Source organism: Hevea brasiliensis, chromosome 7, assembly GCF_030052815.1.
Source record: "Hevea brasiliensis isolate MT/VB/25A 57/8 chromosome 7, ASM3005281v1, whole genome shotgun sequence".
NCBI classification, from domain to species: Eukaryota; Viridiplantae; Streptophyta; class Magnoliopsida; order Malpighiales; family Euphorbiaceae; genus Hevea; species Hevea brasiliensis.
In genome coordinates this window covers 15,978,884-15,989,274 of record NC_079499.1, presented here as the reverse complement: position 1 = coordinate 15,989,274, position 10,391 = coordinate 15,978,884, and positions in this window count along the sequence as shown.

The window sequence follows — 10,391 nt, the reverse complement described above, 5'->3', positions numbered from 1 at the left end:
CACTACGAACCGATCTAGGTATGGATGGAAGATACGGTTCATAAGGTCCATGAATGCCGTTGGTGCATTTGTTAGGCCAAAGGGCATCACCAGGAACTCATAATGCCCATACCGGGTCCTGAATGCGCCTTGGGCACATCTACATCCTTCACCTCAATCGATGATACTCGATGCGAGATCAATCTTAGAAAATACTCCTCGCTTCCTTCAACCGATCAAACAGATCATCAATTCTAGGCAACGGATATTTGTTCTTCACGATCACTTTATTCAATCACCAGAATCGATGCATAGCCTCAAAGTCCCATCCTTCTTTTTCACAAACAAGACCGGAGCTCCCCATGGTGACACCTGGGCGTATGAACCCCTTATCAAGCAACTCTTGCAACCGAAGTTTTCAACTCCTCAATTCGATGGGTGCCATCCTATAAGGAGCAATGGAAATGGGTGTTGTACCGGCGTTGTCTCAATAGCAAATTCAACTTCCCTTCGATGGCAAACTGTGCAATTCTTCAGAAATACCTGGGAAGTCTCTCACTGTGGGTATGTCACTCGTGTTTGGCTTAGCTCGCCTAGTATCCACCACATGTGCTAGGTAGGCTTCACACTTTTCTCATCATTCTTCTTGCAATCGTGAGATGACATTAGACAAGAAATCTGTCATTTCCCCCACAACTGTGATCTCATTACCCTCTGAAGTTTTTAGAGAAATTCTCTTCAATTTGCAATCAACTATTGCCCGATGACGTGACAACCAGTCCATTCCCAATATCACGTCAAACTCATGGAAGGGCAACTCAATTAGGTCTGCCAAGAATTCATACCCCTGAATCCTTAACGGGCAACCCTTGTATACCTTGTTCACCACTACACTGTGGCCCAATGGATTAGTGACCAGAATGTCTTGGTCACTCTCCCCTACTAGTATCCCCCTTTCTACGGGTAGGTTGATGCAAATGTAGGAATGAGTGGATCCTGGATCCACCAATGCATGCACAGGAGTATTGTAGAGGGAGAATGTACCCCTGATGACGTCCGGGGCATCTTGCTCCTCCTGAGCTCTCAGGGCATAATTTCTGGCAGGTGGTCTGTTATCTGGCCTCTCTGCTGGCTCAGATGCAGGCCTCTGAGATGGTCCCACAGCTTCGGATTTACCAGACCTTCTACCCCTTAGTGGTGCAGAGCAGTGCTGTCTCGCTTGTGTTGGAGCAACAGTAGTAGTTCTCGCGTGACAGTTTCTCAACCGATGCTCACGACCCACACCTCAAGTAAGCACCGCCACTCTCCAACACTTCTTATGCCATTTCGGCGGTGTGGACACGCAGAAGATGCCGGGCTGGTCCCTGAACCCTATCCCTAGAGAGCGCCACCGATGGTGTGGACCGACTCTCCTAGGGGTGAACTGTGGCTGGGCCCTTGAGACCGACCGACTCGTGGTCGACCCAACTCGTGCAAGAGGACCCTTAAACTTCTTCCCAAATCCAGGAGCGGAACTAGACTGACCTGGTCCCCTCTTCTGCTGTCTATCCCTTCTGGTCTGTTCACTAATTCTTACTTTTTCCACCTTTATTGCAGCTTCCACTAACTTGGTAAATTCTGTGATTCCCAAGGCGTTGAGTCGGATCTTGATGTTGTCATTTAGTCCTCTTCAAATCTCTTGCATCTTTCAGCTTCATTTGGGACTATCTCCTTCCATAGCGGCTTAATCGGACGAATTCTTTCTCATACTCACCACCGACAATTGTCTCGCCTCAAAGTTAATAAATTCTCTTCTTCTCTCTTCCAGGTATACAGTACCCACATATTTCTTCTTGAACTCAGAGAGAAAGAAGTCCCAAGTTACAGCTTCTATCTGCACTTCACTGGACACAGTGTCCCACCACTCATATGCATCATCTTGCAGTAAAGAGATGGCAGCTTTCAGGTTTTGCTCTGGAGTGCAGTGGAGTTGTTTTAGTACTCACTGCTCTGCTCAACCAATTCTACCGCAATGAGTCATCTTCTCTCTTGCCATAGAAGTCCACAGCTCCAAACTTCCTTAGCCTTTCCAGGTGTGATTTCTGCTGTGGAGCTGGTGGTGGTGGTGGTGGTGGTGGTGCTGGCATTACCCCGGCCATTTGTCTAAAGAAGTCGGCCATTTGTTGGAACATGGCCTGTGGAGGCCGAAAGGTGCTCGCTTGAGCGGAGCAGATTCTCTCATGCCCCCAGTCTCAGCTGCTGCAGGTGGAGCATGACTCTCCACTTCCTCCTCAACGGCTCTCTGAGATGAAGGGTCCATATCCTATTCAAAATAAGAAGGATAAATAGATCTGCGTTAGTGTCACCTCGACTCTTACAAATGCAATGCATGGTATGGACTCAATCTAGGCCCAGAAACGCCTAAACCGTGCTCTGATACCACTAAATGTGACACCCCTTACCCGTGTACAGTATACCCGAGTAAGTAATGCCACACGGTGTACCGGCACACTCTAATATTCCTCAATTAATTTATATCATGCTTTTGCATATAATTTATGAAATACAATTTATTTAAACCATTTATCAAAAGTATCATTTCATTCACAAATACTTGTTGGTTTCAAGTCCTTAACATAGAAATTAAAAGTTTTAAGTGTATATATGCACTAACCTTGTTGTATGCCAATCCAAGCTTGAGAAAGCTTCACTTTCTTTCTTCTTCTTGGCTGCCAAAAGATTATGCAAGGTGCTAGGACAAATTTTAGTGAAAGGAAACTAGGGTTTTAGGGTGAAATGAAGGAGGGAATTGAAGGTTTGAAGTGAACATCAATGGAGGAGGGTTCTAGTGTGTTTCGGCTGGTTTGTTTTGGGGAGGATGACTGCTGCAATTTTTGCCAATTTGGTCTTCTCTTATCTCTTTTAATAGTTAGTCAAATAATAGTTTAATTTTTATTGGTCATTGTTTTCTTAATGACATCACCATGATGTCATAAATACCTTTTTTCCTCATTTTCTTTTCTTTCCTCCACTACTCATTTTCAATTTAATTTCTAGCAATGTTTATTCATATTTTACGTTATATTAATTATTTACTCAACTGGACAAGTCGGCCAAAAATCACCTCGGAAGGCGAAATGACCAAAATGCCCTCCGTTTGACTTAACGGGTCAAAATCGTCTGTACCGATTGAAAAATTTTTCTAGGTATTTTCTTGGCATTCTAATGCCATGGGAACCTCAATTACCCTTCTCTGGAGTCCCCAAAAATTATTTTATAATTTTTCCCCCGGGTCTAGGGCTCCTCGTTGCGAGAACCGCAACTTCCCTCCGGTTACCCATCGCTTGGGCACCGGCTCGTTTTGCTTGGTTGTATTTTATTTCTAAAATTTTTACTAAGTGTTTCTTATTAATATTTGAGTTAATTATGGTTCCTGACTTTAGTTTAAATATTTTTCCGACGTTCTAGGTATTCGACCGACCTGGCCACCAATGAGGATGTACGGAGTGGTTACCGGGAGGGTGTTACAAATACCAACAACTTTGGAATGCAAAATGTGGTATGTTGGTGATATTTGAACTAATATACCTATTATCTATGAAAAAGTCAACATTTTAGTTGACTAATAAAATGAATAGTAACCTTACATATAAAGTATAAATATTCAAGAAATGACTTTGTAATATGCTCTAGTAGGCCTAATGTGATTGGTTTAGATAGGTTGGCATGCCATTAGGGTTCTAATAGCAGTACTGCATATGATATATGGCTTCATTGCCATTCTGTGATGATAGCCTATGGCTATACTGATTATGATGTTATACTTGGCTTTATGCCTTATTGCTTTTATGGCTTATTAGCCATTCTGTTTGCACACCGAGAGACACATTGTGACCGATGGTGTGACGGCCTGAGGTACCTGGTACCCAGTGCTAGTTTACCCGTTTATCCAGTCCGGTCAATTTGTATAGGTTACTTGGGCATGGAAAAGTATAACTGTAATTGAACTTATTATTAAAGAAAATAAGGAAATGAAATATCAAGATAAAGATCAAGAGTGATTACAATAAAATATAAAGAAGCTCAAAATCATCAAGAAAACAATTAACAAAATGCATGAAGAAGTTAATATCATAAAATGTAATTAGCCTTCGACTAAACAATAAGTTAGTAAATATTCATTTCTTATGAACACAATAACTAGGAAATTTTTACTTTTATTTGCATATTATATTTTCTTGTATTATTGGCACCACTGAGCTTTATGCTTAGTGCATTGCTTTTGCAACACGTAGGTACTGAAGATTTGGACAGAGAGCCCAGTAGACCACAGACCGGGTAAGGCCGTTCACAGTTCTGCTTAGTGTCCATGTCACCTCACAGACTACAGTGCATTGGTAGGACAGTAGGTCCCATTTTGTATTTTGTGATTTTTGTAAGTTTTGTAATTAAACTCTTATTTTATCATGTATATTTGAAACCTGTGTAATATAGTTTTGTATTAATGCAAGTATTTATAACTTTGTGTTTATAAATAACATATGTGAATTTATTTATGATTTGAGCATGATGATGTGAAATGAATGAATGACAAATTGAGGAATTTTTAAGAAATTGTTGTAAATTGATGTGATACAAATAGAGTTTGAGAATGATTGGAAATTATTTGAAGTGTTTTTCACAGGTTCCGAAGAACTGTTTTCTCCATTTTTAGCCGGCACTCTGCCGAATTTTCTATAAAATTTTCGGAACCCTAAATAAATTTATAATTTTAATAAATGACTCAAATGAGATAAATTTAACAAATTGCACTTCATATCCATTAAGAAATAAATTTAAGGAAGGATAAAAATGATTGGAATAAAATATGGTGTTCCGGTACACTGTATGGCATATCTTGCTCGGCTACACTATAGACGGGTAAGGGGTGTCACATGACATAGTTGATCCTCTAGTGTAGAGTTGAAGGCACCGCATTTGCTGAATGGATCCAAGGCCTTCCCAACAGCATAGTATATGCTGGTTCAATATCCATTACCTGGAATTTTACATTGAAAGTACATGCCCCTATTTGAAGTGGCAAATCAATGTTTCCTAACACGTCTCTCTTCGTGCCATCAAATGCCCTCACAATCATGGAACTTTGGCGTATTCCAGATGGGTCTACTGGGAGCTTTACTAGGGTTGCATTGGGCAAGACATTGAGTGCTGAGCCATTGTCAATTAGAACTTTAGCTATCAAACATCCTTTACACTTAACTATCACATGTAGAGCTTCAGTGTGATTCAAGCCAGTCGGGTCTATTTCATTTTCTGAGAAAGTGACAAAATTGGATGCTTAAATTTGTCTAACTATCTTTTCAAATTGCTCCTGTGTGATGTCCGGGGTTACAAAGGCCTGGTCCAGAACCTTCTGTGAGGCGTGGCGATACACTTCCGAGCTCAGTATTAATGACAGCAAGGAGATTCGAGCAGGTGTCTTCTTTAATTGTTCAATCACATTATAATCACTCTATTTCGTGATTTGTAACAGTAGTTCATCTTCTTCCTTTCCCCCACTAGATTCCCCCTTCTCTACTACTTTTGCCACCTTTTCCTCAGCCGTAGGTGACTCTCCTACTTCTGCTTTCCCTTTACTTTTCTTTTCCTCAGTGTCGTAACACTTCCCACTTCTAGTAATAAATTCTACTTCTAGATTTGGAGAGTCATTTGTTAGGGCAGGTTCTGATATGAATTGGGGAGCAGAGTCATTAAAGGGACCTATATAGGTTATTTTGAAGTGAGCATGAGCGTTGAAACATGGTTTAAGGGTGGTGATGGGTTGATTGAGGGTAGGGATGGAAGTACTACTAGATGCATCCTGTGTATAAACTTGGAAATTATAATTTCAAGGCATAGCATGGGTATTGGTAATAGGCAACTGTGGTGGGGTACGTATGATTATCCGAAGTGGTGCTGGCGGTGTTGATGTGGCTGGAACAGAAAAAATCATTTTTGGAGTAAATCTTGAGATGTCTTTGCCATAAATGGCGGTGTTTACTTCCTTTTCTTCTTTTGATTTTAATTGGCACCTCAAGATTTTAAGTGATATCATCCTCTGGATTTCTTCCTTAAATTCATCACAACGCTGCAATTCATGGTTGGTTGCTCCATGATAAGGGCATCCCGAGCCCGATAGATCATTTCCACAGTTATGCCCATAAGGATATATGTACCCTTCCAGCACTGCCATCATAAGAATCTCATCAAAGTACGGGACTAACAGATCCACCTCGGTAACCAAGCTTTCATCCTGGGATTTTATCACATTCACACCATTCCCTTTGCCGCTATCATGGTGGGGCAATGGGTTTGAGTTGACATTAGTAGTGGAGCCATTCCCTTCAATCTTCAACCACCCATTCCTAATCAGGGATTTTACCCTTCCTCAAAGGGCTCCATAGTTATCCGTTTAATGCCTTATAGCCCTGCCATGATATTCACATCTGGCATTGGGATCATACCACTTGGGATATGGCGACTGGACTGGGTCTAGTGGGATGGGCACTATCTGATTGATACCCAACAGATAACGGTAAATTTCACTGAGTGGGAGTGGTAATGGTGGATCAGAATTCCTTGATGGTCTTAAGCCAGGTTGAGGAGCAAGTGGTCTGAAAGGAGTATTTTGGTCAAATGGTCTAGGATTGTAGGTAGCTTGGGGAGGATATTATGGGCGAGGACAGTTTAAGAATAGAGGAGGAACATTTGCTACCATTAGGTTTTGGGCTGGAGGGTATGGACTTTGGGCTGGGGTGTATGGGCAAAATTTGTTTTGTGGTGATAGGTGAGTTTGTTTTGAAATAGAGTGTACATCCCCTTCTTTCCTTTTCCCGAAATTAGTAGGCTTTTTCATAGAACTCTCTCCTACTACTTCTTGTAACCTCCCTAATCGGAGATTCGCTTCAATCCTTTCTCCAATCTAGATGATATCAAAAAAACTATTAGAAGTATTCCCTATCATTAAATTGAAGTATGGGGCCTTCAGAGTCTCAATGAATAGAGAGCAGAGTTCACTATCTGTCACTGGAGGATAAACTTCAGTCTCCTTTTCTCTCCACCTCTAGGCATATTCCTTAAAGCTTTCCCTTTCTCTCTGCACCAGGTTTTGGAGGTCTCTCCTTGTGGGGGCAACATCACAATTGAACTTGTACTATTTAAGAAAAGCATTAGCTAAATCTTTCCAGGAGCGTAATCTACTCCTATCCAATTGTATGCACCAACGTAAGGCTGCTTCCGTGAGACTTTCAGGGAAAAAGTGTACCAAGAGTCTGTCATTTTCTGTGAGAGCAGAAATCTTAGCTATGTAAGTGGCTAAGTGGATGCGTGTTGGAGCTTCCGCTGTATTTGTTGAATTCTAGGACTTTAAATTTTGGTGGCAACACCACATCTGGTGCCAATCTCAGCGATGACATGTCGACTGAGCCACACATATTTAAGCCTTCGATAGCTCTTAGTCTTTCTTCTATAGCAGATAACTTCTCATTTTCTTTTTCTCTACTTTCCCCTCCCATTGCATGAGTTATTCCCCTAGTTGGAAAATTGGTTGCAGATGAAATTCCGCATTCAGGACAGCCTAGTGATAAGAGACAGGAAACTCGCTACTGGGGAATGTTGGATTGAAGGTAATTATTGGATCAGGGATGGGAGTTTGAAAGGTGAAAGAAGTTGAGGCTTGATCATGAAGCTTTTGGGCATGAGTATCAACTGTTGTTGTGAGTGGGGGAATCACTGGCAAATTCGGTTTTGGTGCTATCCGAGTGGTTTCTTTGTTTTGGGACATTTCTCTCATCATGTTCATTAATTCTGAGATTTGTTCCCTTAATTCTGAAACTTACCCCTATAGGTTCTGCACTTGTTCTTGCTCTTCCAACATCTTCTTCGCTCGGGATCTTGTTAAGTAAACTTTTCTTGGTGCAACTGGTTGCTGGATCGGATTTGCTTTGGGAGCAATATTAGTTTCCTGTAGAAAGTACATTATCAGTTTTATTTTTATAAATAAACTTACTGTGGCTAAAGTTTTGGCTGGTCAAAGGATACTACGGCAAACGATTGCCAAAAATGGTGTCTGCCGAGTGTAGATTACATTATCCTTTACAATGGCATCATTCGATAGTCCAACCGTGAATGACGGGGCGTATGCGTGGTTATGATACATGTTCATATATCACATACGTCTTTTAGCATAGCTCTAATGAGAATAAATCCCATGGGAGTTACACTATTCAATTATAAGTTTCGAGGTCCCAGAACATAGTTTTATTATTTGTGAAGCATATATAGTAGTAGACTATTACCTAGGCTCAGGAAGGCTCATTAAAATACAATAGCATCTTTTGAGATACTCATACAATCTCATTTCTTGTCTCGCAGGGTTGAATGTCTTCAAAGCATATTCAGATTCAGGCAGTAGTTCTTGTTTCCCTTATGCTATCATCTTTTCTAACTGGTCGACATTCCCTCACAATTCCTGTTAAAGGGTGGCTTGTCTGTCCTTTTCCTTTCTTTATTTGGCACTCTCCTTTGAGATATCATTGATTAATTGTGTCTGATCTTTAAGTTCATGCTTCCTCCTCTTGTTTTCTTGCTTGTACTCTTCCACCAATATCTTATTATATTCCAGTTTTTCTCGTAATTTGTCATTTTGCATCTCCTTCTCCTTTACTGTGCTTTGGAGCAAAGCCTTCTCTTTCTCCTACTGGGTTTTGTCACCTCTCATATTCTATTTCTGCAGCAGTCATCTCCTCTCTAAGTCTCCTTGCTTCCCTTTCCAATGCTTGCTCTTGACTTTCGAATCTTTTTATGCGCTCTTTCAATTGCTGGTTCTCAATAGTCAAATTTTGAAGAGGGCTACTCGATCTGATATCACCTCCCTCCAAACAAACTTCTTGGCAATATATACTTTCCCCAGACCCTGCTAGTTTGGAGATTCAATACTCCTTGTCTCTCCTGTTTCTCCATAAGGAATAATCCTCTATTATACTAGGCCCTTTAGGTGACCGTTCCATCAAGGTCACCTCTTCCCAGGATTTGCGCAAAGCCTTCAATTCGTCTTCTCTACATGGTTCATGATAGAAATGAGTTTGATAGAATCCTTCAATATTAGGGATAAATTGAGTCGAGCCGAATTGCCTCATTATCATATCTGGGATGTAGCTTATGCATCCGGTTAGCCCTATCAATGGTACAAAATGATGACCTCCCGTGATGATCAAGATGGGTTGGCCCGTAGTCCACAACTTCCTCCAACAGTAATTGTGACTATTAAAATTTAGAATCTGCTCTTGCCATTGTCGTTCATCCCTTCGACTAATTACTAGCTTCATCACCTTTTCAATAATGGGTTGGTCAGAGTACCAGGTCAGACCCTTAGTTTTTAGTGGACAGATGTGACTGAGGATCCAAAGATACAGCAGTGGGGTGCAGCACTTAATGATTCCCTTACCCTGATGACGGTAATACGCCAAGGTCAAAAAGGTCTCAACAAGAATAGCAGGTATTGGATTGACATTCTGTTTCTCCACCACCCAAAATAATTCCGTGACATTATGGGTGACAATTCCCACAGGTCCAGGGAATAAAACCAGTCCATAAATCCCCAGAGCTAAAACTGACAAAGCCTTATCCCATTTCTCACTTTGAATGTGCTGGTCCAATTGCTTCTTAATGTAGATCCAAGGCCACCCATGCAAGTTTCCCTTAACGGTTTCTTTTACTCTAGCTTCCTCTGTTGGGACTCCTATTATATGCGCGAACCGTTTTCATGTTTGTCTGTGATCAAGGTGGAGATAAATATGATTCTGGGCTACATAAGGGATTTCCAGCAGCGTATGATATTCTTCTATTGTAGGTGTCGTGTCGACATCATTGAAAGAAAATACCCTATAACTAGGATTCCAAGTAGATAACATGGCCTTTAGTGCCGGAGACTGTGCTTTGACTCGTATCAAGGAGGCAATCTTCCCATATTTTCCCTCGAACCGTGTTTGGGCATGATTGGGCAATGATTTCCAACTATTTAATAAGTCATCAAAACTAGCTGTTCTGATCTCAATTTTACTAGAATCTAACGGAGGCAACGGGCGAGCTTCTGCTTCTATCTCACCAGTGTGTAAGGATTCCGAGTCATGGACTGATTTGAATCTTTGTTAATCATCTCGTTTCTATTTTGAAACCTTTTCGGCTGACTGACTTGAAGATGCCATTTTAAAGTTTTCCCTACCCTTGGCAGACACCAATTTTTAATACCTATAAAGGAAATAAGTTAGCAGAATAAATTCAGGTAATTTTGAATTATACTACTTGCGTGGCCATATCTATACACCTATCAAAGTAAGAAGGTGTTTAGACCATCCTAGTAGTATGATTCAAAATTACCCTCATGTCATTTAAAA